At 39.7% G+C, this 27,121-nt stretch overlaps 1 protein-coding gene and 1 long non-coding RNA gene across 3 annotated transcripts in view; one reads left to right on the top strand and one right to left on the bottom strand.

Moving 5' to 3' along the window:
* LOC143142223 (solute carrier family 45 member 3) overlaps positions 1-21,263 on the bottom strand; it is a 53,141-nt gene extending 31,878 nt beyond the window's left edge. Inside the window, exon 1 of the mRNA XM_076303003.1 lies at positions 20,987-21,263. The gene's annotated coding sequence lies outside the window, so the exon portion shown is untranslated. The remainder of the gene's footprint in view (positions 1-20,986) is intronic.
* On the top strand, positions 6,937-8,198 carry LOC143139089 (uncharacterized). 2 transcript variants are annotated; one of them, XR_012990338.1, is made up of 4 exons: positions 6,937-7,101; positions 7,664-7,755; positions 7,869-7,998; positions 8,113-8,198. It is a non-coding gene; the product is annotated as an uncharacterized LOC143139089 (long non-coding RNA). The 2 variants fall into 2 exon arrangements; XR_012990337.1 differs by having other exon boundaries at positions 6,941-7,755.
* Positions 21,264-27,121: the final 5,858 nt, after the last annotated feature.

Here is a 27,121-nt window from a genome sequence, read left to right as displayed (position 1 = left end):
AATTCTAGTTATATTTGTGATGTTACAGTCTTGTTTGTGTCAAACCAAGTATATTACTAATTCAAAGTATAATACAAATATTTTGCTACTCTTGTTTTTTTTTTATTAAAGCTTAAGTGCTTTTGTTGTTTTGTCTTCCAAGAAAGCATTTCAAACCATGTAGTACCGACCTATTTCATAAATGAGACAATATTTACAGAATGTTATCAAACTTTCCTAGGGGGTGATGGGCAGTGTTTGTGTGTAATAACGTAACTACTTTTTCGGGTAAAAAGTAGTGTAACGCGCTACTACTGAAAATTTGGTAACGTAACATAGTTCCTTTTTCAAATCGCCGCAACATTACTTTTCCCAGGGGCAGATTTGACAGCTACGCTGCTTTCTCAGCTGCACGCTTGCGCAATAGGCACGAGCTCCACATGGCAGCCTACGTGACAGGCTGGTAGCATGAAGTACAATCATAGCTCCACAGGGTACGCGACAGAGACTGGTGGCAATGAAGAGCAATCATAGCAAGCAAGACGCAGTCAACGCTAACTTCTGAGGGAGGTATTCACATTACTTCGAACTCGTTGAAACTAAGGGGAGGAATGTGAGTGTAAGTTGTAGCCTACACTGCGCTCTGGTGAGAAACGTTTGTCCACTGCCATTAACTCATTGACACGATTTGCACTAGCTTTGCACCAAATTTCAGAGGAGTGCCTGTTTAAGGGACTGTACGATATTTAGCGGGGGGGGGGTCGCCAGACGATTGGGTTAAAAATGTTCTGCCTGGCCATCCCCTCTGGTCAAATTTTTTTTTCCAGGGGCCTCCCCCCGGCTCAAAAAAAATTCTCCTAGGCCCTCCCCCCTACGTGAATCAAATAAAACTGGTCGAAAAATTACGTTTACATGGTTAAAATGGCCAGCAAATGTCATAAGCACACATACACACTAGGGGTGTAACGGTTCATGTATTCGTATTGAACCGAAACGGTACGGGCGTCACGGTTCGGTGCATGAATTTACACGGAGAATACACGGTATAAAAATACATAAAACTCGTGTGCGGATTAATTAATGTCATGCGCAATTACTGTTAAGTAGCGAGAGTTACGGGAGTTCTTTAGCGACACCTAACGCTAATCTGTAGGCTTGCCTTAGCTCTGAAGCTCTGATTGGCGCCTATGTTTTTTTTTGTCAGGTCGTCGGTCGAGTCCGTCAGTCATTAGCAGCACTAAGGTTAGACCTACAAGAGTTAGAGGATCCGCTGGTCTCTTTAAGATCGCAAGTTTGAGAACTTCAGTTACAGTAACGTTAGTACAGGCGAAAGAGTGGTGGATAAGATGAAATTGTGTGTCGGCGTTGTTCAGCATTGGGTATGTGAGTGGAAAAAATGCTACACATATTCGAAGCCATCACCCAGATGATGTAGGCTACCAATCACTGAAACGAGGGGAAAGAAACTTCCCGTGCGCTTCAGCAGCCTTTGGATACACATACAAATAGGGCCAAAACCTATGGCTTAAATTAAATGATTTCGTAATGACAGAAAGCTATGTAAATCGCGTGGTAATTACCTTTAAGTTGGGGTAACTTGTAACTTCTCACACGAGGAGCTGGTAGTGTTAAGTGCATAGACAGTAAAATAAAGTGACAACGCTAACCAGGCTAATAAACAAACCATGCTACGGTGAGTTAACGTCAAAGGGCAAAGTCACGTGACTTCTAGTTGTAGTCTGTTTATGAAATGAAAGGAGCAATTTCGTTTTTAAAAAAAAGGCAAAATAGTGTGATATTTTCACAGTTAGTAGGCTAGATTATTACTTTACACACAATGAAAAATATTGAGGCAAATTGTAGACCCTTCCATATACAACTAAATACAGATGTTGAAGGTCTTGCTTAAGTGGATTTTTACAAATCATTTTCTATGTAATTTGCACTTTCAGAAATAAGAGATGCTGTAGGCCTATTTTCAGTTTTATAGCTGATTGTCTTATTTTGTTTACAAGTTACAGATTGAGTCTGGGCACTTATTGTACTGTTTAGCCTACATCTTACACACTTCAGGCTGTTGCAGATAGCTCAGGGAAGAGACTGTATGACACTAGGTGGTACAGCCTGGGACATGTAAAAAAAAAAATGCTTTCTGCATTTTTGTTTTGCTTTTCCCTCCATTGTACCGAACTCGTACCGAACCGTGATGTCCGAACCGAGGTATGAACCGAACCGTGACTTCTGTGTACCGTTACACCCCTAATACACACACACGGGTACAGTGTTGCGCGGGTTTGGTCACAAGCGGCCCGTGGTCGCCCGCGTCTTGCTTGCTTGCCGACCGCAACTCGAACCGACCGCGAATATTAATTAGGACAAAATTATACCGACCCGCGATCCGACCTGCTTATTTAGAAAATGTGTGCTTTTGGTTATAGCCTGCATGCAGTGTGAAAGTAGGCCATTTCTGTAAAACAAACTAATTTATTTTAGGCGGGTCAATATAGGGTTCAATGTCAAAAAAATTGATACAAAAGGTTTTTTCATGGATTCTGGTACTGTTGGACATGCTTTGGGAAAGGGGTCATTTTCAAAATGGCCACCAAAATGGCTGTCAAGTGGTTAAAATGGCTATATCTCAATTACTATTCATCCTACAGGGGTGAATTGATGTCAAATTGTGGTCATATTAAACAAGAATATGATTTTAAATGGTAATATTGAACATGTTTCAATGCTCTACTTTTTTCAGCCATATATTAAAATCAATGCGTTTTAATACAGAGCAAATGCAATACAGGATTATGAACCATCTCCATGGCATGGAGGAAGATAAGACATGTCTTAACTGGTGTTATATCTCATCTAGAGGTTATATGCTTTTAGAAAATATATAGTTTTGGGTGTTTGATTTGTTTTGCCTGGACAATATAGGCTAAAATGTTTCCCCTTTACACTAGATTCGCCTATACAGAATAGAGGGCAATGCATTGTTCATGGCATGGAGGAAGATGGGACATGTCTTAACTGGTGTTATATCTCATCTACAGATTATATGCTTTCAGAAAATATATAGTTTAGGATGTTTAATATGTTTTCCCTGGACCATATAGGCCAACATGTATCCGCTTTACACTAGATTTGTGTATACATAATAGAGGGCAATGTATTGTTCATGGCATGGAGGAAGATGGGACATGTCTTATCTGGTGTTATATCATCTGCAGGTTATATGCTTTCAGAAAATCATTGTTTGGGGTGTTTAATTTGTTTCCCCTGGACTGGACATGCCCAAATGTATCCACTTTACATTAGATTCACCTATACAGAATAGAGGGCAATGTATTGTGTATTCATGGAGGAAGATGAGACATGTCTTAACTGGTGTTATGTCTCATCTACAGGTTATATGCTTTCAGAAAATATATAGTTTAGGATGTTTAATTTGTTTCCCCTGGACTGTACATACCAAAATGTATCAGCTGCACACTAGATCCGCCTATACAGAATAGAGTATGTATTTGGCAAAGTGTGGTGGAAGTTGGGAACATAAGTTGATTGATGTTATATTTCATGTACAGGGTATATGCTTTTATAATATAGTTCTGGCTGTTCTATGACTTTAGTGAACCATAACCCATGCATAGGCATGCATTATATATTTGTGTGCATCAAATACATGTTGGCATCTATCATAAGGGGGGAGCTAATTCAACTTAATATTAAACTATATTTATTAGTATATTAGAAATAATTACTATATCATTATTCATCATCATCCATCATCCTCCAGTCCTCTGAAAGGAAGTTGTGCAGATTGTCACATTGTTCATTTTGACATGTTCCAGAGGCAGCAGTGAAGCGTAATCCGTATCTACATTAACAGAAGAGTGTCTTGCCGAAATGCACACAGTTACAGAGGATAACTTTCAAAAGCTGTGAAGCTTACTAGCAGATTCAGTTAGAGGGAGACGTTCTGGAGTCACAAATAATGACGCAAGGACAACCTTCCTACTCAGGGTGTTGTGCCGTAATGTTGTAAGAGAGTCTGTGGACTTCCCACCAAAAAGTACAGCCATCACTTGGCATCTTAATTCACCAATCACCTCTGTTGTCTGATTGGGAGTAGTGAAGGCATTGGCACATGACTGAAGGACAAAATCTCCTCTTCTGGAATGCTGTCTTTTGCTGACACCAAAGATCCTAGTGATTAAAGTTGACATGATATTTCAACTTTATTCTCAAAATGTTGTGTTTAATGTTGACATGTCGACTTTAAACGACATGTTGGGTTTGGCTTCTTTGTTTTCTTCATGTGTGGCCCTAATAGTCTGTCGTATGTATGTGACTGAACTGACAGAAAGTCGTGAAAAAAAGTAGAATGAAATTATGTCGTTCTCTATGCTTTAAGTAGACTGAATTGGCAGCATGGTTAGAAAGTTGTGGAAAAGGAGGGACTAATTACAATTCAATAGATTATAATTAATTCATGACCTCTTGTTATGCCACAATCATCTTTTTAGGGTGGCATGATTTAATGAAGGATTGTGTGACATATATGATTCAGTGACCTCTAAATCTGATTAAACACGAAAAAACTTTCCTAGGCTGAATAATGCTTCAGATACAGTATAGCCAAAATTAGCTTCTGGTGGCCATCTTTGATGCCATCTTGAAAATGACAAGTCTTTGAAAATGATGAACTGATACTAGTCTGACTTATATGAATCAGTGACCTCTAAATCTGATTAAACACGAAAAACACTTTCCTAGGCTGAATAATGCGTCAGATATAGCCAAAATTAGCTTCTGGTGGCCATCTTGGACGCCATCTTGAAAATTATAAGTCTTTGAAAATGATGAACTGATACTTTAGTCTGACATATATGAATCAGTGACCTCTAAATCTGATTAAACACTTTGCTAGGCTGAATAATGCTTCAGATATCCCAAATTAGCTTGGCCATCTTGGACGTCATCTTGAAAATGACCCCTTTACTCGGGTCAGATTTTACTACATTTTTAATATGTTATTAAGTACATCTAAATGTATCATAATCAGTTGAAAAACCTTTTGTTGACATTTTTTTGAGGTTAGGTGTTTTTTTTTTTTCATATATTGACCCGCCTATTTAGGCATGCAGGACATAATGTTTGCGCAGGAGAGAGAATGAGAATAAGAGCGCAAGCACGCATGCGATCACCAAGGATTAGAACACTAGGATAAGATTTGAAGGCCATGGACATACATCTTTCTTTTGAAAACAGATATGGTGAGGCAAGGTAGGCAAGACAGATACATTGCTGGTCCAAACGTGAACCTATACATAGGCTGTGTAGTCTGTGCCATAACATTTATTCCTGCAGGCTGCCCGTTTTGGCTGTCTTACTTTTAAATGGCTTCGCAAGAAGTAGGCCTACATAGACCATAACTTACTGTCATCTTCTTTAAGAACTTTTCCCAATATTTCCCATAGCCTATATCGCTTTTCCTGAAGGGGTGTCTTATTTTAACTTGCGTCTTCAGCTTCTTTACTGTTGACTTTACTGTATTGATGCTTTACTGTATTGATGCTAGCCTTCTCGTGATATTTTAAGTAGGCCTATTTGTAGAAAATATATATTTAATTAATTTTAACTGACCCGCCCGCAAATGACCCGAATATCATTAAAATATTTTGTTTATGACTCATAACCGCGGGTGACCGCTTAATTTTGGGCAGACCGCGCAACACTGCTAGACGCCATGTTTAAAAACCTGCAGTGGGGTTGTGGGAGATTCAGGTAGGGTTGCGACTTTTTGGACTCGCCCACTCTGTCAAAGAGACGTGAATCATGTTTTGGCCTACAAACCTTTTAAAATATCCAAAACGGATCATTGATCAGGGAAAAAAAATATCATGGATCAGGAAAAAATAATTTTCCTCGGCCCTCCCCCCAGGCCAAAAAAATTCTCCTGGGCCTTCCCCTAAGGCTTCAAAAATTCTCTTAGGCCCTCCCTGACGACCGGTCCCCCCCGTAAATATCGTACAGTCCCTAATGAAAGAGTATAAGGCTATAAAATAAGCCCTCATGTATTTTGTGTTCACCTATGCCCTTAAGATGTATCGAGGCTATATGTTATTGTTTCATAGGGCTGTAGTGGTGGTGTTGAAACCTATAATAGCCCAATGTTTTCTTGTCAAGTGCTCTGTTTGTGGCAATTTTTTATAATAAAGACTAAGAGCACAAAAGAAACTAGAAAAGCATTTTCTGAAGGAAATACAGTGCATGAAAATGCAAAAATATGAGGTAAAATATCCAGAGTAAAAACAGAGTAAATAATATACAGAGAAAAAACAAACTATTTTGGTTGCTAGGTAGATGAGGTTTAATATAGTTGGAATGACTGAACAGTTAAATAGGTGGATAGTTTAAATGGTTAAATTATTTAGGTAGATAGTTGACGATAACTGATAGTTAGAATGGATCTAATGTTTGCTAGCAGTTATGTTAACTATGTTAACAAAGATAATAATGTTAACCAAGTTACTTAGTTAATTTAGCTAATGTTTTCTAGCAGTTTTGAAAAAAAATGCTAATAATGTTAATGCTGTTAACTATGTTAACAATGCTAACTATGTGACTTAGCTAACTTAGCTAATAATTTATAACAGTTGTGCTAAAATATTAAGAATGCTAACATGCTGTGACTTAGCTAACTAAGCTATTCATATTTAGTAGTTATGCTATGCTAACATGCTAACTATGCTAACCATCCCACACAGCAGTAGACTCCTAGGCGGATCCGCCTTCAAGTCGCCAAACCCGCGTGACTGTCGCATTCGTTTTGGTGCCGCACAGAGGATCAGCTCTGCCTCCAGGCGGCTCCGTAAATTCTACTGTACAACAGCGGGTCCTGAGTGGACCCATGTCGGATCCGCGGGCGCGGACGCGCCTGTACTGTAACGGTTGAACATGACTGTACACTGTTTGATATTAGGACTAACGTTAACGTTAGTGCAGACGTTTGTAATTTTGAGCAACAGGCTAAGTTAACGTTATTGTTAGCTGTGATGCTCATATGAGTCTGTAGCCTATTTGATTTAAAATGGGTTAGCAATTTCGGCAGAATATGTTATGGTAGTGTGATTTAAAAAACACACATTGTTATTTAACGTTAGTCTGGTCTTGTCTGTTTTAATGTGTTGCTGTTGTCCATAGTCCGTAGTGCTACTATGCTAGTGGCATACAGCTGCTAGCTAGCATGCTGCTAGGCGCAATTGCATAAGTTATTGCTAATGTCTATTATACATATATATGTTTGAGATCACGTTTGCGATGCAATCCTTGATTAAGCTGATACATTGGCACTGGTATTTCAGTCAATGATGTCAGTGAAGCACTCGTCTGCTATGAAAGCTACCTAGCTACAACTTTAGCATGTTGACTCACTGATAATGGTTTAGCCCTAGCTTCTAGCTAGCTGTGCATTAACGTTTGCATTTTGCCAAGTTTGGTCTCATTCGTAACTTAACTTTAGTGTCCTTCTGCCATCTTTGTAATGAAAGCCTCGGCATTTTAATCACTGTTTAAGTCGGTTCAGACAACTAATGGGTATTGGCGTCTGTTTGTGATTTATTATGCTAACGTAACTTAACTGTATGGAACTTGGTCCCCATCTTCTATTTTGTTTGTTCTGCAGCGTCAACTTTTATCGGCTGGATTCTACCATCTAACGTTACGATTGCCTCTGTTGGGTTCGCTTGATGAAGATACTTTCTGGGTTGTTAAAATGTAATGTGAACACATTCCCGTAGCATTCCAAAATAGACTAGAGATGCTTGTACTATATGTATATTTGGAAATTTTGGGATTGCAATAACCATAATGTTATGGTTATTTAACAGCCATCGTTTCGGGGACTCTGATGAGAGTGAAGAAGAGCCAGTAAATGGTGACCTTGCATCTCTGAGGTACCTTCCAACTCGCCTGGTATATCAGTTGAAGCCTCAAACCTAAGCCAATTGCACTGGCAAAGTAAGTAATAATCTCTTAACATTGAAATAACTAAATCATAATATTAATATTAGAGATATGGTTAACATTCTTAGTGCTAAAGACATTCCCCTCTCCTTGTATCTATTCCTCCAGCTCCACCATCTTGCCGAGTGCCAGGCAGCAGAGTCACTACCCCTCAACCTGGAGAAAACTGTTAAGGTAAAGACTGATCTCTGAAATAAAATGGAATACAGTGGCCCCATCTATATTAACACAGCAGTAGTCACTCTATTTCAAATCAACAGATTGCATCTGCATTACCATCTCAGATTTTCTGCATACTTCATACATTACATAAATCTCAGCCAAAGTCATGTTTCTTTTTAAATTTAATCTCCTTAATACCTATCTCATATATTGTATTGTGTAAGCATACTTGGCTTTGGATGCTACATACCATAAACATAAACATATCTGTCTGTTTGATTACAGGTGCTGTGAGGAAAAACATGGTGACACGGTCAGCCACGGACGCTGAGGTCACCAAGCACGCAATTAGGTGTTTCAACTGGCGGTGGATCGGGCAACGAGGAGACGTGTTCCGCCTCCATCCACACAAATGGAGTAATAGGAGAAATAAGCATTAAACAATCTTTTTATTGAACTTCTTGTCATTCACCAGTTATTCATTTTCTGATATTTTAGATGTGCATAGCACAGCATTTCATTGAAGTTGTAGCCTATTAGATAAAATATTTCATGTCTGCACTGACCTAGGCTGATAAAGCACTAAATTAGGTTTTGACCTCAAAATTCATGTAGAGTAGCCTAGGCAACGTAGGCTACTTAACAAAAACAGAATAGCTTATAACCTGTAACTTTCCATAAATGTCCATTTTATATTTCCATTGAGTAGTGATCACGTTTGTACAGTAAATTGATGTCTTGACTTAAACCTTTTCTGTTAGGTTTATTGACAGTATTGTTAAGTTAAAAATACGAGGCGATGCTAATCGTAGGCCTATCTTGCTGTAGTAGCCTAGGCTAGGCCTAGTGATAGTTTTACTTTTATCCTATAGTTTATCCTATTTAATCCTACAGCAAGAACAGAAGGAATTTTGAAAATGAGATAAACGGGTCCGAAACGGACCCGGGCCAGATGAGCCTTTATGAGTCCGTTGCGGGTCCGCGGCGGATGTATGTATCAATTTGCGGGTCCCAAACGGACCCGCCGCGGAGGTAAGGTTTTAATCGCGGATGCGGGGCGGATGCAGCGTGGAGCCACGTCGGGTCCGCGATCCGCCTTCGTAGCGGATCCGTTCCTGAGAGCATCTGGACTCCGATACGGGTCCGTTTCGCGGGTCCGTTCCGGAGGCCGTCATACATCCGCGGCGGATCCGCCGCGGAGTCCTTTTGCTGTGTGGGATGTGACTTAGCTAACCTAGCTAATCATTTTTAGTAGTTATGCTAACTGTGCTAACTAACATGCTAACAATGCTAACTATGTGACTTAGCTAACCTAGCTAATCATTTTTTCAATAGTTATACTAACTATGCTAACTAACATGCTAACTATGCTAACCATGTGACTTAGCTAACCTAGCTAATCATTTTTAGTTGTTATGCTAACTATGCTAACTATCATGCTAACAATGCTAACATGCTAACCATGTGACTTAGCTAACCTAGCTAATCATTTTTAGTTGTTATGCTAACTATGCTAACTATCATGCTAACAATACTAACATGCTAACCATGTGACTTAGCTAACCTAGCTAATCATTTTTAGCAGTTTTGTTAAAAATGCTAACAATGTTAGCAATGCTAACCATGCTAACTATAGCTACAGTGGGTAGGAGTCATAGTTGATGACAAGTGTTGACATAGTTGATGACAAGTTAAAAGTTGTTGATAGACAGCTAGTTTAATAGATAGTTTAACTAGATGTACCGCAGAGCGGTACAAAATATGACCGCCGCCCAGTCCAGCACATTTTTTCCACAAAAAGAAATCACGCTGAAAGGCCTATATGATTCTAACTGTCTCACTAAATTGCATTATCCACACTCAATTCTCACTGGTATCTGCTAGACAACAAGTCCCAAAACATGATTAGTTCATAGATTTCACATGTAAAATTCATTTTATACAACCCCACCTCCATCTTGCCTGTTCATAATTCTGAGAAATTCTTGATTGTTTGTGTTATGTTTATGTTATGTGTGTGGGTGTGTGTGTGTGTGTGTGTGTGTGTGTGTGTGTGTGTGTGTGCGTGCTTGTGTGTGTGCCTGCGTATGTGCCTGTGCATGGAAGCGTACATATGTCTACTGTGTGAGTATATGTCATACGTATGATTACTGTGAATGTGTGTGTGTGCGTGTGTATCTGTTTGTGCACATGTGTGCACATGAAATGGGTTAACATGACCCCTGGAGGCAAATATACGGAAAAAAAAATGGTCATCCTAGGCCCTACAGGGCATAAAAAAAAAAAAGGTTTGGTTCCTGTTGGTTGTCAGTTGAGGCCATGGGTCGGTAGGGACATTTTTTTTTTTTTTTTTTTTTAAAAAGGTAGAAAATCAATCCCACCAGGATTTCGCGAGGTTTTTTGAGACTGTTGCGACCTAAAATGCCTGGATGGAAGTTGCGGTGATTTTAGCTGTTTCTTGTGGAGAAATTGCGGGAGGAAGTGAAAATTGCAAAAATAGTTTCAATTTAGGGCAATTAAGGTTAGTAAGACCAAAATCACACTGATAATCTTGATGCTTATTAAAAAGGATAATCAAAGGTAAACAGTAAGGATTACAGAAAATCAAAGTAGGCCTACTTTATTTGTGAAAATGCTTTGACTGAGGTCATTCACAAAGCATTATAGTAGAACTGTCCAAAAAAGACAGTCACCTAAAGAGATGGCATCATGTCATATGTTTCAATACATTCATATATTTTGTAATTCATATTAAGTTCATATCTTTTTAATAATTCATAGTCTGTGGCCTGCATAATTACTAATAGCCAAGTAAGTATCTAGTAATTTCATATTGATTTAAACTATTTGACTACACTTCTGTTTAATGTCATTACATTGGTGGTGTACGTCTAATTGACTACCTGCCCCTTTAAGGACGTGAGAGTAGCCTAAGTACATTTCTGAGTGGATTGGAAGGCTTGCATCTCACTGTGTTCGGCTACGAGTGTAAATCACTTTTTGCATAGTGCATTACGATATGTGGATGCAATTGGGAATGTCTTCTATGTCATTAGTTAAAATAAATGTTAAAAAAAACAACTCGAATGAAATCATTATTGGATCATAGAAGAGGTAAATGTCTTGCAATTTTATTAATTTCTATGATTTTGGTAGCACTACTCAAACTAAGCCCACAAGCTAGCAAACATGACATAAGCTAAAAGGACATATCCAGGTAAACGTTTGCCAATGGGTTGCATAGCCTACTCAAAAATCAGTAAACCAAGTAGGCCTTAATTAACTTACTTTCATAGCCTAGGTAGGTTAGCAACACCAGGTTGAGAGATGCAAGTAAGCAGATCATTAACGTTACCCTTCTATTTATTGTCATCAAAACTGTAGAGGAACGAACACGTTAGGGCAGTCTTTGGTGTCATATGCAAAAGGTGCAGAAGTAAGTGTGCCATCTGGCTCAATATTCTGCGCGAGGGACTGTTGTGGTATGTGAAATTTCACGGTGAAACTACGATGATTGGTCAAATTTGCGAAAAAGTTGCGGTGTTTGGACAAAATTGCGAGTGCCTTGGTAAGTGACGAAAACAATCGTCTTCGTGAACAGCTGTGCATAGGCTACTTTGTAAAAGAGAGAATACGCTCATCCCTATAGATAACGCAAGGGGTAATTAATGTAATTATAGTTCGCCTTTTATTTGTGGATTTATTTAATATATTTAGTGTTATTTCTCCCCCAAGCTCATAAAATAAATTTGGTTCGCACATAAATTGACAGGGTCGGTCGGAAACCGGAACCCAAGAATTTTTTTTTTTATGCCCAGTTCTCAAGATATTCACAGAGAACTGTGTCTGGCCTACCCTCCTTTCGGGGGGTTCAGTCCAGCGGGGGGGCTACAGATCAAAACGAAAAATGACGGTTCCATGCTATCCATGTGGGGGTACATGCCCACCAAGTTTTGTGTACCCCGGTCTTTCAGTGTCCCGGGAATCCTTGTTGGTGTACGTCACTAAATGTACACATAAATTATTTTATTGTAAGGCCCCTCATGAACGAAAGTACACAAAACTTGGCATGCATTCGGAGGGTGTCATAATGATCCTACACTTTCAATTTCGTGCAGTTTTGACCATGTCAGCCAGAGATATTGTGATGAAAACACCTACATTTTTGCTTTTTAATTTTTAACTAGGTGGCGCTATACATGAAATAAGTGGTAATGGGATGGGTTGACATGGCCCCTTGAGATCAACATACAAAAAAAAGGTGGACCTCCTAGGCCCTACGGTTCTCGAGATATTCACAGAAAACTGTCTCCGGCCACCTACAGGCCAGTTGGTGTATAGTAACATAAATTAATTTATTGTGTGGCCCCCCATGAACGGAATTCCACGAAACTTGGCGTGCATTCAGAGGGTGTCATAATGATCCTACACTTCCAATTTCGTGCAGTTTTGACTATGTTAGGTCACAGATACCTGCGATTACAACACCTCATTTTTACTTTTTTGTGTTTAACTAGGTGGCGCTATACATGAAATGAGTGGTTATGGAATGGGTTGACATGGCCCCTTGAGATCAACTTACAAAAAAAAAATGGTCCTCCTAAACCTTACGGTTCTCGAGATATTCACAGAAAACTGTGTCTGCCCTACCCTCCTTTCGGGGGGTGCAGTCCAGCGGGGGGGCTACAGATCAAAACGAAAAACGATGGTTCCATGCTATCCATATGGGGTTACATGCCCACCAAGTTTCGTCTACCCCGGTCTTTCAGTGTCCCGGGACTCATTGACGGAAATTTGGACATGCGAAAAAGAAAAAAAAAAAAATCTGACTAAACCTATATGACCGCCGCTTCGCTGCGCGGCGGTCATAATAATAGTTTAAAAGTAGACTGTTTAAAAGTTGAATGTATATAGTTTAAAAGTTTAAAAGTTGAATGTAGATAGTTTAAAAGTTGTTGATAGAAAGCTAGTTTAATAGATAGATAGTTTAAAAGTAGACCGTTTAAAAGTTGAATGTAAAAAGTTCAGTAGTTTAATGGGTTACATTGTTTAACAGTGGATTATTGTAGTGAGGACTTTTATTTTGAAACAGTTTTGGGCAGAGGAAACCGTTGAATAGGATGTGTAGTCTTAATTGACCCAGATTGTATGCTTAAAGCTTGAGGCTGCAGGTGGCCTGAACACCTGCCATAGGATTCTAATTGCTTAATGGCTGTATTATGATGTCATAATCGGCAATGTTAAGTCTATGGGGATTTTTTAAAAGTTTTTCTTTAATAGTTTAAAAAGTATAAAAGTTTCAAAGTTGAAAAGACATAGCAGCTTGGTCCGTTTGAATACCTACGTTACAAAGTTTGAATGAAGTTTCTAAGTTAAACTGTTCAAGAGAAATTGCGTACGGAAAAAGTGGTAAGCGGAATAATAATAAGAGGAAGAAGTTAGGAAGAACAGTACAGTGCATTTTCATGCACTGTAATTACCTGTTATGTCCTATTTTTTTGTAAACCCCTGTTGTCTCAATGATAATAACATCTCATTTCAGACTTTATTTCAAAGTTTGCCGTTCATTTGCATTATTAATATAACATCGTATTTTGTCATTTTTGGCGAAGACATGCATTCCGTTAGGGATATTGAACATATTTAACATTCTCTAACCATCGTGATTTCGAATTGGTGCAGTTTTCAGCACAAAAACTCATTTTATTCTTTTGCTCTTTTGCATTGCTCTATGCTGTTCTATGGTGTTTTCTGCCTCTTGGTTGTGCACGCATGTTTTCGTGACGTTGCACAGAAATCCATTTGGTTCTGCCCAAAGTCGAGCAACATAAAAGTAAGTAACGTTAAAGTAACAAATAACGTCAAATGTTACTTTCCATAGGGTATCTATAAGCTTAAAAGCTTAAGTAAAGTAACGGGTTACTTTTTTAAGAAGTAAGGAGTAATGAGCAAACCCTTTTTAAAAGTAACTTCCCCAACACTGGTGATGGGACATATCAAATATGAAATGCACAATATTTCTTTGGTGTTTTGTGTCCAAACCAAAGGATATAGTCTTGTTTAAATTGCATAAAACAATGTTTTGATCTGCTTGCTTTTTCTGCAGCGTAGCCTTCCATTTACACATCAAGAGTCAATTAGAACCTCTATCACTCCTAATACTATGCACTCTGAAGTCTCTTTCTTACAGGATAGGCATACTTTAAACCACTTCAATACAGTTACTTTATCTGAACTTCTAGAGACAGTGTCACATATGACAGTATCTTCCAGTCCTCTTGATGTAGTACCAACAAATTTCCTATTAGAAGTAATTGAATCTGTTGGGTCCTGTTTGCTTTCTATTTTTAATAGTTCACTTTTAAATGGCATTGTCCCTGATTACTTTAAAACTGCAAGTGTGAGCCCATTGCTAAAGGAATCAGGGCTTGATCCATCTCTACCTCAAAACTACAGACCTATTTCCAAGTTACCATTTGTATCAAAGATTCTTGAAAGATTTAGGGCCAATCTCAATTCTCTATTTTACCCCTTCCCCCTTCCCCTTAGTTTTGCGCGTGCACGTGAGACGAAGGGCTATCTCAATTCTCATTTCGATCAAGGGGTAGGGATAAGGGCAAGGGGTAGATACCCCTTAAAACCAAGTTGGTGAAACCGAGGGGTAAGAGAAATACCCAACATACAACGCTCACACCGGAAAAATAAGCACACCGAGAGATTCATTGACATGAAATGTTGCCATTAATAAGGATTATAAAATTAAAATGGTAATTGTTTTATGTTGCATTCAATCTTGTGAACATATATTGAAGGTCCTGTTCTTCACGAGGAAGTTTTTAAAAATCGCCTGTTTTGTGAATGTTCACAAAAGCACATCATTATTTGCGCGAATGTCTCGCATTTTACATATTTCCATGTCTTCCCCCCGAATTGGCAGCATACCATGTCAGAAATGTAAAGTCCAACAGCAGCTAAATTCGTTGAACTTTTTTACCGCTCGTCTGATATGAATGCTGCATAGGCCTACTGCTGCCGACTCCTCGCATAGGCATTACAGGTAGCGATTGCTTCTGATGTCAAGTAACGACCATTTGGATATTAGTGTAAAATATCGAAGGAGTTGTGGGATGTTTACATAGCAAACTGCATGTTTATTTTGTCCCCCATCCCTGTTTCATTCACCCGGACCAGAAGGTAGGCACGAACATAGGCACGTTCTGCTGTTGTTGAAATAATTCCTGAACGGTTTTATTCCGAGCTGAAAATGCAATGAGAGCCTATTTGACAGAAGACAGGTTGCTAGTGACAAAATATTACCTTTCAGTGTGGTACGATCTCTGTAAATGACGTTAATTCAAGTGTTTCAATCATCCCGCTCTCCCTTATGGTTGGCTAGTGGTATCTCATTTCCAAGGGGAATATTCTTCACCCCTATGTCTTGCCACTCGGTTTCGAGGGACAAGGGCTAGGGGTAAGATGAAGGGATAGGGGAAGGGGAAGGGGTAAAACAGAGAATTGAGATTGGCCCTTAGCGTCCAAGCAGCTTGTCTCTGCACTGGAAAATAATAATATTTTTGAAAAGCTACAATCTGGTTTCCGAAAGTATCATAGCACTGAGACAGCACTGCTGAAAGTTACAAATGACCTTTTAAGAACAGCTGATGATGGCATGTGTTCTGTCCTTGTACTTCTTGATCTTAGCGCAGCCTTTGACACTATTGATCACAGCATACTGCTGCATAGACTGGAACATTGGGTGGGAATTTCTGGTACAGCCTTACAATGGTTTTCATCTTACTTGTCAAATAGGAAGTTTTGTGTTTCTGCAAACAGTTACACATCTTCATTTTCTCCTGTCAAGTATGGGGTACCTCAAGGGTCAGTTTTAGGACCAATCTTATTTTGTTTATACATGCTTCCTCTTGGGCACATTATCCAGAAACACTGTGTCTCCTTCCACTTCTATGCTGATGATACACAGCTGTACCTGCCCATTAGTTCCTCTGATCCTAGTATGCTGAATTCCCTAAATGAATGTCTTTGTGACATAAAAAACTGGATGTCAAACAATTTCCTCCAGTTGAATTCTGACAAAACAGAAGTCCTCATCATTGGATCCCAGCACATAGTGAAACAAATGATACCATCCTTAGGTCCCTTTCAATTTTTAGACTGTGTAAAACCTGTTGCAAAGAATCTTGGTGTCTGGTTTGACAGTAATTTAAGCTTTGAACGTCACATCACAAAGCTCATACAGTCTTGTTTCTATCACCTCAGAAATATTTCCAAGATTAGTTCCATCTTAACTTTTAAAGACACTGAGACCATTATACATGCATTTATTTCTTCACGCCTGGATTACTGCAATAGTCTTTTTTCTTGTCTGAACCAAAAATCTATAAAGAGACTTCAAACTGTTCAGAATTCAGCTGCCCGGCTTCTTACTAAGACAAAGTACTGTAAACACATTACTCCTGTTTTAGCCTCACTGCACTGGCTCCCAGTAAGCTTTAGAATTGATTTTAAGATTCTTCTGATTACTTTTAAAGCTCTACATGGCCTGTCTCCCAACTACATATCTGACCTCCTAGTACATACATGGGCAACATACGGCCCGCGGGCCACATCCGGCCCGTGGGCTTTCCCTGACCGGCCCGCGTAAGGTCCGTGAAAGAACAATAGTCAAGAGCCTAGCATAGAGATAATGCATGCAAATCAATATCGTTGTTTTTATTTTCAAAGCGACTGCTATTTGTACGCCCATACATTTGTGCGTGGATGCATACGACGTAAACACCCTCACTGATGTGCTGGTGAATAGAATTTATGCTTCTGCGTCGACACAATGCAGTTGCCTTTACGTCGGCGTAAACCTTTCAAAGTTTTGTGTCTCTTATGTCTGCGTCGCTCACCACCGCAAAGGTTGTTAGAACGAACTCCTACTGCTGCTCGTTGGCGATACGAAGTGTTCATTTCAAAACGTTACTGGCAGATAGACGGTTTACAATCGGATAACCCCGTAATTGTAACCAAAATATGTCTGAGTTTATTTGCAAAGCTTATGTTAGCGAACTAGTATGATGCTACTACCCACAGGTTGCTTGAAGCAACCGGCTCAACACACAGAGCGAGTTCACCAATCACAGTTATGTGCATAAAGTTAAAGCAAAAACATAGCCTACATTTTTTAAATAGTTTTCTTTGTGCATGTTGATTAACTAATGACAGCCTACTATTGTCTGCTCCACATTTTCGTAGTCTAATTCTGCATAGAGTTAAGTTAATGATGGTAATGATTTAATGATGAAATATTGCTGAGTGTTGATGCAATGGTACAGGCCTATCGGTTGTAGGCTACTGACTCCTTCACATTTTCATGACCTAGCCTAATTATATAGATATTATAGTACTTTTTTATATCAGTCTTTGAAAACTGAAAAAAATGTCAATGTCAAAAAATCATTTTCGAGAATGAGGATTAAATACTGGACATAGATTAAATATTGCTGTTTTTCCTTTGTCTCCCTCACATTTTCATCTGTTCTTACGACTAGTAAACAAAACCATATGATTTACTTAATGTTATACAAGAACAGAATAGAATTGAACAGAATTGAGTTCAGACTTGAGTTCGGTATTTTGAGTACGGCCCTCCTCAACAGTCCCAGTTTGTCATGTGGCCCCTTGGGGAAATTAGTTGCCCACCCCTGTCCTAGTACCTTATACACCTGTGCGTACTTTAAGATCATCTGGTAGTGGTTTCCTAACTATTCCTAAGGTAAATCTCAAAACTAAAGGGGAGAGAGCATTTAGTGTCAGGGCACCTAGGCTCTGGAATGACCTGCCTGATGAAATCAGGTCAGACAAGTCAGTATGCTCTTTTAAATCCCTCCTTAAAACTCATCTTTACAAGCAAGCCTTCCTTAGTTTTGTTTAAGTAATATACCGTAAAACTCCAAATAATAGCCCGGGCTTTTATTTTCCCAAATCACCAAACTGCACCGGCTAGTATTAGAGACAGGCGTCTATATGAGACAGGCCTTTAACTCCCTTTACACAAAACTTTTCCTCTGCAAAGATGGAAAATATTATCGAATTAATTATTTCAACACACTGAATGTCTACCTACATGACTAGGCTATCTGATGACAATTACGGATCATCATTCATTTAGTAGTGTTGAGATTTTGTTCATTGAGTGAGATACAGTAAGATCCAAATAGCGGGGATAGCCAGAACAGATGAAACACGTTTTAATTAAACGTAATCTACAAAGAGATCGTATCACACTGAGAGCTCATATTTTGTCACTATAGCAAATAGCCTATATCGGTCCTTTGTCAAATACAGTTGCATTATCAGCCCTGACCAAAACTGTTCAGGAATTATTTATGCAAAAGAACGTGCTTAATGTTTCATTCTCCCTCCTTTTTGGCACGAACGAAACAGCATGAGAGAGCATGAACCATATTGTTTCTCCCGTTTTGTATTTGCCAGATTTGACAACAGTCTACATTCAAATCACAGCCTGAATTCCAGGCTCGCGGGAACATATTTATGACCAGGGTAGCTGAATAACAAAATAATCATGGATGTCCGACGATTTCTCCCCCAGCATATGATTCGAATTTAGACTGCTAAATACGCCATTTCACCGCCGTGTATGAGTAGGTCTAAGAGTGAGAAGTTGTATAATGCCCTGGGCAGCCACATTCCACTGCAACTATGCGCAGCACTTGCCACTCCGACTCATCAATAAAAACTGTGCGCCTGTGGGACTGTGGGACTCAGTACCTACCTCTGCAACTGGCTACTGGACTTCCTCTGTCAGAGGCCTCAAGTAGTACGTGTTGGCAACAATACCTCAAGCAGCATCACACTGAGCACAGGGGCCCCCCAAGGCTGCGTGCTCAGTCCGCTGCTCTTCACCCTGCTGACGCATGACTGCACTGCAACCTACAGCAACAATCACATAGTGAAATTTGCTGACGACACAACTCTGGTGGGTCTCATCACCAAGGGCGACGAGACTCAATACAGGTTGGAGGTCGACCATCTGACCACGTGGTGCAGGGACAACAACCTCCTGCTGAACGTCAGCAAGACCAAAGAGATTGTTGTTGACTTCCAGAGAGGTCACACCCAACACCTGCCACTGACCATCGACGGTGCTGTGGTGGAGAGAGCGAGCAGCACCAAATTCCTGGGGGTGCACATCAGTGAAGACCTCTCCTGGACCACCAACACAGCATCACTGGCGAAGAGAGCTCAGCGCCGCCTGTACTTCCTGCGGAAACTCAGGCGAGCAAGTGCTCCACCAGCCATCATGACCACATTCTACCGAGGCACCATTGAGAGCATCCTCTCCAGCTGTATCGCTGTGTGGGGCGGAAGCTGCACTGAATACAACAGGAAAGCCCTGCAGCGCATAGTGAACACAGCTGGAAGGATTATTGGTGCTTCACTCCCCTCCCTGAAGGACATTTACACCACCCACCTCACCCGCAAGGCGACCAAAATTGTGAGTGATGCAAGTCACCCCGCTCACAATCTGTTTGATCGATCTACTGCCCTCTGGGAAGAGGTACAGAAGCCTGCGCTCCCGCACTACCAGACTCACCAACAGCTTCATACACCAAGCTGTTAGGATGCTGAACTCTCTCCCTCCTCTCCCCCCTCCACCCTCAGCTACATAACATCCTGGACATTGGACCCACAATGGCCGCCTGCACCACTCCACTTGCACACTTTGCAACTTGTTGCTGTTGTCCTGTAAACACAACACTTCTGCTGCTCTTACATAACTTGCACCACTATGCCACTTTATTTCTTACTTAGGTCAAACAGAACTACCTCAGCCTCTTATTGGCCTGACTTTGCACTAGTATTTTATTTTATTGACTGTCTATGCACAATTTCAACCAAATTTTGCTGCTCTTATTTTTTCATTATATGTGCCCTCTTATTTACTTATCTACTTACTTTTTTGTTTACTTGAATGTTATGTTTGTCTGTGGACTAAAAATTGGTAAAATATGTCTTGTCTCCACCGTGGGATAGTGAGAAACGTAATTTCGATCTCTTTGTATGTCTGGAACATGTGAAGAAATTGACAATAAAGCTGACTTTGACTTTGACTTTGACTTATGTCTGCTACCCGACAGCGGACTGCCACCGATGAGCATAACGCCAGCGGACCGCCAGATCTGCCAGTACCGACAGTGGTCCGCCAGCCTTGCTATCTGGGGGTGTTAGCGGATGAGAATCACTACTTTTAAGTGTGACAAGGAGAACAGCTGATGTTATCCAATCCACCAACTATCGTTGTCAACGGGACGTTTTGACGTGTAACGTGAAAGTATAGAAATAGGGATGAACTACGTAAATATGTTTTTATTTGCCTAACGGCAGGGTTACCTTTATCAGCACCCCAGACACCGAACAAAATCGGCCCACTTCGAGTTAGTCTACCGTCCGTCAAAACTACTACTGCTTTACCCAGTTGGACCATCACAGAAATCCGGTCTGCTACGGGCCGAAGTCTTTAGCAAACAAAGATAAAACGTATGTCGTGAGTATCATAAAGGGGAAATCGTTTGCCGTTCAGTAGCCTAACTTTCATCAGACCACAGAATTTGGTGGGAATAATAGAAGTAGCCTACTATTGCTATCCTAGCCTAGGCTACAGCAGGCGGAAGTATAAGTTCCATTAATAACAAACATGTACTCAGTATTTTCTAGGCAACTTTTAAAAAGGCTTTCACGGAGACATTGTCATAACGACGGCAGGATATACAATGTCTAGGAGAAATTAACTTACTATGAACGGAATCATCGTAACGTTAGATGTCAGCGCACAAACCCTCTGCTGTCGCGTAACTTTGAAATGCACATAGACCTCTGAAGTTCGCCTACAAAAAAGATCCAAAACGGCCATCTTTGCCCATATAAGGAGATCCGGTTGTTAATTGAAGCTAACTACCTATGGCAAATTGCATTGCAAGTTAGCTCTGGGGTAGCAAAAATCTAAGTGTGCCGCCTTCACTTACCGGAGATCACAGTATCTACTCCAAGGCAGAGGACAAAAGCGTGTTCAGGAAAACGTCTGCATTTCAGACTTTTTCATCCCCACGAGACTTTAACAGGTGCGATTATTCAAAATCCTTAGTCTAGGTCGTGGGTAAGATTTGTATGCACTTCATTTAGCAGAGAATATCTCAACTGTTATAGACTAATATGACCCCATTGAACAACGTGGGATGTGTGCCAAAATCTCTACCGAGGACGAAAGTCCTGAAAATGACCACAACAGATGACACTATCACACTAGGCCTACAGGTGAATGGGACTTTTTTCCCTTTATAGATATCCTCATACATTTCTACCAGTTTAGTCTTCATATTAAGATTAATATTTTTTGTATTACACTTTGTCTTAAAAATAAAATAAAATATGCATAAATCAAAATATGCAAATTAGACATCTCATCTCATTCTTGAAGGTACAGATTTTATGAGGTGATCACTATACAATGACCATGTAGTGGATGTGTACGAATTCTGGTTTGATATTTTGAATTGTGTTTTGTGCTGTATTGAATGGAAATTAATTGTATACAAACAAGGGATGCATAAGTGGGGACCCCAGCGGTTGTTTTTTTGCAATATCTTGGTCATTTTAAATTGTTATTGTTTAATCTTCCATGTATTCCTCAAATAGGTTGTCTTTGACATGAAGCCATTTGGATTTGTATCTAATTGGTATATTATTTAAGTAATTGTATTTTTTGTACCACAAATCAGTACCACACTTTTCCATTCATGGGGTCAAAAATGTCCCCAATACAAGCACTTTCTATGGAATTTCAAAGGTTAACCCTAGGAACCTTTTATTTTTATCAACTGATCAGGTATACATTTACCGGTGTATTATCAACAACTGTGTGGTTGTGTGTGTTTGTATACTGTACCGGAGAATGTTTGGGGAGATTTGTGGAGCTTTTAACTAGTATATAACAGTTGTTTTGATGATTTCCTATGATAATTTGTATTATTATAACTTATATTTTACATATCTGTAAAATATTGATGTTCATTCCGCAATGGTACAATGTTGGCTGGGGGCAAAAACTTTATATATATATTTTAAAAAGTTTATATCCAACCTTGCTATTATCATTGGAACGTTAAATTGAAAAATACAAAACAACAGGTTTTTTCCCTGTGTTGCAAGGTAAAACTTTCACAACTGAGTCCAGGTATGGGGATGATGATGAGACCTCATTCAGTGATAGGATTTTTACAACTATAGCCTCCCTTGCATTTGCAGTACTTGCAACAACGGATACCAGCTACCCGACAGGGACACCCATTCTTGTGTGCACACTTGCCACACGAGCAGGGATCTGGTAAACCTTCAGATTTTGAGATTACAATCTCAGGGACTAATAAACTGCCCTTTCTTACAAAACCATAAGCATCTGCATTTAAGATCAAGGTGGTGTCTGTAAATGGTGCTTGGACCCAAAACTGCTGTTGAATAGGCTCTTTGTATGTTTTCTTGCATTAGTTGAGGTGCAAGCGGCCGTCTCAAAGTCCATCTTAAGGGCATTACTATCGAACGCAGCAATGCGCAGATCGTGAAATGTCTCCATATCCGTTGATGGTTTGAGACATTTGACCAAGAATGTTTCTGCCATTTGTATTGCACTCTGTTAGCTGTGGACAGTTGACATTGACAATCAGAAAAGAGTTGTCTGGTTTGTGGACATTGTTCAGAGCTGCAAGTTTGGTAGATATTTTGCTGGTTGTATCGCACCCAGTCAGCACAAGTAGTGCTGGGAGACACTGTGTGAGCTCGTCTCCCATCGCTATGCAGAAATCATGAAGTGGTAATATTGATCTTTTCACTCCTGAGTTGCGGATGAGCCAGAACAATTGTTATGGTATAATAGGCACACAAAGACATCTGTGTCACCTGATGACAGTGTCAGTGATGTAGATGTGGATAAGTTATTCTCTCACTTTCTCCAGATCTTTTGGAATTTTGTAAAATAAGGTTTCAAATATGAGTAATTGGTATGTACCAACTTATCTGTTTTTGTGAGGAATAACTTCATGACATGAAGACATTGTAACTTCATAAATTTGTAGTCTGAGACTATGCAATCTGGTGATGACATTTTCCCCATTTTGCAAAAAAACAAAACAAAAACACTAGGTCACTATGGCTGCCAAGTAATTGACTGTATCAATTATTGATTGAATCTAAGTTGTATTTTGTTAATTGAAGCTAACTACCTATGGCAAATTGCATTGCAAGTTAGCTCTGGGGTAGCAAAAATCTAAGTGTGCCGCCTTCACTTACCGGAGATCACAGTATCTACTCCAAGGCAGAGGACAAAAGCGTGTTCAGGAAAACGTCTGCATTTCAGACTTTTTCATCCCCACGAGACTTTAACAGGTGCGATTATTCAAAATCCTTAGTCTAGGTCGTGGGTAAGATTTGTATGCACTTCATTTAGCAGAGAATATCTCAACTGTTATAGACTAATATGACCCCATTGAACAACGTGGGATGTGTGCCAAAATCTCTATCTATCGAACGCAGCAATGCGCAGATCGTGAAATGTCTCCATATCCGTTGATGGTTTGAGACATTTGACCAAGAATGTTTCTGCCATTTGTATTGCACTCTGTTAGCTGTGGACAGTTGACATTGACAATCAGAAAAGAGTTGTCTGGTTTGTGGACATTGTTCAGAGCTGCAAGTTTGGTAGATATTTTGCTGGTTGTATTGCACCCAGTCAGCACAAGTAGTGCTGGGAGACACTGTGTGAGCTCGTCTCCCATCGCTATGCAGAAATCATGAAGTGGTAATATTGATCTTTTCACTCCTGAGTTGCGGATGAGCCAGAACAATTGTTATGGTATAATAGGCACACAAAGACATCTGTGTCACCTGATGACAGTGTCAGTGATGTAGATGTGGATAAGTTATTCTCTCACTTTCTCCAGATCTTTTGGAATTTTGTAAAATAAGGTTTCAAATATGAGTAATTGGTATGTACCAACTTATCTGTTTTTGTGAGGAATAACTTCATGACATGAAGACATTGTAACTTCATAAATTTGTAGTCTGAGACTATGCAATCTGGTGATGACATTTTCCCCATTTTGCAAAAAAACAAAACAAAAACACTAGGTCACTATGGCTGCCAAGTAAGCTTTTGTTGGAGAAAAAAAAGTTGGAGGTGATGGCGTGATGACAGCAATATTTAGATCAGGTAGAAAATGTAAGCTTTTAAAGATTAGGTTAATAAATAACTGGCAATTTATGTAGGGGAGCGCGGGGCACAAAGTAACACTTTTTGGTTATGGCTAAATAATTCTAAAATCATTTGAGTTTCGCTAGTTATACTTTTTAACAAGCAACATACATATCTCTGTTACACATATGCACTGGAAGTTTGTTTGTAGGAGCTACTGTTCTTTTACAATTCCACCGAGAGTGGCGATAGGTGAAATGTTACAACCTGCCCCATATGCGGGGTTAGTTGTAACACTCATCCCAAAGGCTGTTTTTAATTAAATTAATTCAATAAATTTATCTGAATGTGTATGATAGAATAGGATCTGACTATTTATGATACATAAGTCATGAACTAACAACAGACGTGTGTCGAAAATTGACTTTATTTTCTATACGGAGAAATAACATGAGAAATATGCGCCAATGGAAGCAAATGAGTCTAACCAAGGTCAATCCTGCCAAGAAAAGCCCTCAAACCTGAAAACACATGAGGCAAAATGCAAAATATCACAAAAACTAACACTAATACGTGCATATTTTTGTATTGCAACATCATTGTACAGTATGAGTGGCTTAGTTGTAACAGCGCGTTACAACTAACCCCGCTGGGTCACGTTTGTTATAAGATAAGCTAGCTCCTGCTATGAGTTGGCTACATGTTTCAAAACGGTGTTCATTTTTAGCCTACAAGACGGTTATTAAGATGATAGAAGATTGGAGTCAAAGAGCTGCACCCACAACTCAGTAATGGAAAAACAAGTACCACCTAGACATTTAAGTTGATGTCTTCAAAAGGCGTTTTGCTGCAGATCTACGTGGAAACACGTCCATACTGACTGAAAATTTGTGGAACACCGTCTCATAGTAATGTGATTAACTGACCAATAGCATGCCTCGATCAACCCCCTGCAAATAGGGAAAAAGTCCGTGTTACATTTAACCCCGCGTTACTTTGTGCCCCGCGCTCCCCTATGTCACAGTGTATGTGTAACGGATGCCAGCTAGTTTATCTGTGCTTTTGGAACGTTGGTAAACCTCACTCCCCGACAGTGATGGGCAGTAACGCGTTAGAAGTAACGCGTTACTGTAATCCAATTACTTTTTTCAAGTAACGAGTAAAGTAAGGGATTACAATTGCAAAAATAGTAATTAGATTACTTTACTTTCCTGCAAGCAGCCTGCGTTACTGCGTTACTAAACCGTGATTTTGTCATAGGCAGTAAAAGAATTTGGGATTTTGCCATATGGATTTTGTGAGACTAACTTGTGACAATGATGTAGGCTATAGCTGCATGATATAGATGTAAACAAACACACGTGTGCAAGACATGGAGTGAGGGAGAGAGCGCGAACATGGAGCATTTAATTCATTGCAGTTCAGACATTATGAAAAAAACATTAACGCTGTACACTCTTCATGGGAAGAAACATGTTGTCTACAGCGAAAAATTCCACCTCAAATCTGAGCAAGCACCTAGCAAGCCGGCACAGAAATGTGAAACTCATTGAGACACCCCCAGATCCCGACATGACGGCTTCAGCAACAGGTGAAAATAGAGGACGTTGCGGGTTCCCTGTAGCCTACTGGCCCGTTATAACAGAAGCCAGGGCATTATAATATTCTGGCTGCATTCACTGTGATTTGGAAAATGGGCAAAAATATAATGTGGTCTTTGCCTTATGGGACTGGTGAGTGTTGAAGTCTTCAATAATTCGTTTCCCTTAAACCAGCGTTTCTCTACTGGTTCGCGGAGACATGCCAGATGGGTTTTTTTTTATTTATTTTTTTATCTGTAGCCTAGGCCCAGGTAGCACCCGATGCGCAATGGACGCACTGTGTTATTCATAGGGAATCGCTCGTGTCAAGGCAGCGTGAGTGCATGTTTGAATCTGCAAGCACGTTCACTAATGAACATTTCTTAAAGCTGGCCTATCTTTGCGATATATTTGGAAAGCTCAATGAGTTAAATATCCAGTTACAAGGCAAAGACAAGCACCTACCTCACCTAGCAGATAAGATTAGCCTACTGCATTCACCAAAAAACTTGAGGTATGGGACAGGCGCCTCGATCGCAACAGTAGCCTATGCCTTTGAGAATCTGAGTGAAATCGCTGAAACGTCTGCTTCGGGAGCCACTCTTGTGATCCCATGTATTAAACAGTAGGCCTACATCACATCCCTGCAAAGTTTATTTAAAAAATATTTCCCAACCAGCAGTGCTCATATGACTGGATTATGGATCCATTTAATGCAGCATGTTGGTATTGCATTGAATATAGGCTATTGTACAATGCTGTAAAATATTGGCTTATGCTTCCTAATATGTTGCTGGAAAACAGAAATATGTGTGTTTAATTTACAATGGTACATTATGTATTTATTTATTATTATATCTGCAGCACCATTTTAACTCTGCTGAAGAGGATATATTTAGAACTTGTCATTATTTCAATATGTAGAAAAGGCTTGGACTAATTACGTGCATTGGCCGCGATATATCATTTGTCGCGATATTTTCTTTGTTAGATTTACGTATTTCCTGTTTTAGTTTTCTCTCTGCCAGTGCCTGCAGTAATGAGCAGACGTGCAAGTTTGGTGCTCCAAGAAAGTATAGTTACTTACCTATTATTACTGTAGTTATCC

This window comes from Alosa pseudoharengus, unplaced genomic scaffold (genome assembly GCF_046254945.1).
Source record: "Alosa pseudoharengus isolate Yale_2024_CS ecotype anadromous, Long Island Sound unplaced genomic scaffold, YU_APseudo_1.1 YU_APseudo_1.1_scf_10, whole genome shotgun sequence".
NCBI lineage: Eukaryota > Metazoa > Chordata > Actinopteri > Clupeiformes > Clupeidae > Alosa > Alosa pseudoharengus.
The sequence above is the reverse complement of the archived record's forward strand: the minus strand, read 5'-3'. Positions and strand labels throughout refer to the sequence as shown.